The 510-nt window shown below is 53.5% G+C and overlaps 1 pseudogene; it reads left to right on the top strand.

Annotated features, from left to right (window-relative positions):
* The first annotated feature begins 277 nt into the window (after positions 1-277).
* LOC119309036 overlaps positions 278-510 on the top strand; it is a 5234-nt pseudogene continuing 5001 nt past the window's right edge.

The raw sequence follows: 510 nt of genomic DNA, 5'->3' as shown, positions 1-510 counted from the left end.
GATAGGAACAAAAGTTATACCAGTGAATTCCTATTCAAAAGGAGTTTTCAATTATGTAATTTTTCCTTCCGCCGCAGTCGGTCTTGTTGGTTAAATTTATGGTCAAAATTGGACCTCAGAAACTCGGGCGCACTATATTTTGGAATGGAGGGAGTAGACCTCGATCCGATCGATCTACACATCAAAGTACGATCTAATTAGCTAGGGCATCTACAGCTTAGCTAGTTAAGGATAGTACGCACATTGCACAGCTCCGTACGGCCGGACGAACGAACTAATGGCGACGCCGCACGCCGTGGTGGTGCCGCACCCGAGCTCCGGTAACATCAACCCGGCGCTCCAGCTGGCCAAGCTGCTGCACCACCATGGCATCTACATTACCTTCGTCAACACCAAGCACAACCATCGCGTCATGGAGGCCACGGAGGGCGCCGCCGTAGTGCGTGCCCACGAGGGGTTCCGGTTCGAGGCGATCCCGGACGGGCTGGTGGAAGCTGACCGGGACCACTG

The sequence above is a fragment of the Triticum dicoccoides genome, chromosome 5B (genome assembly GCF_002162155.2).
Source record: "Triticum dicoccoides isolate Atlit2015 ecotype Zavitan chromosome 5B, WEW_v2.0, whole genome shotgun sequence".
NCBI classification, from domain to species: Eukaryota; Viridiplantae; Streptophyta; class Magnoliopsida; order Poales; family Poaceae; genus Triticum; species Triticum dicoccoides.
Note: the sequence above shows the minus strand (reverse complement) of the source record. Positions and strands in the feature narration are given on the sequence as shown.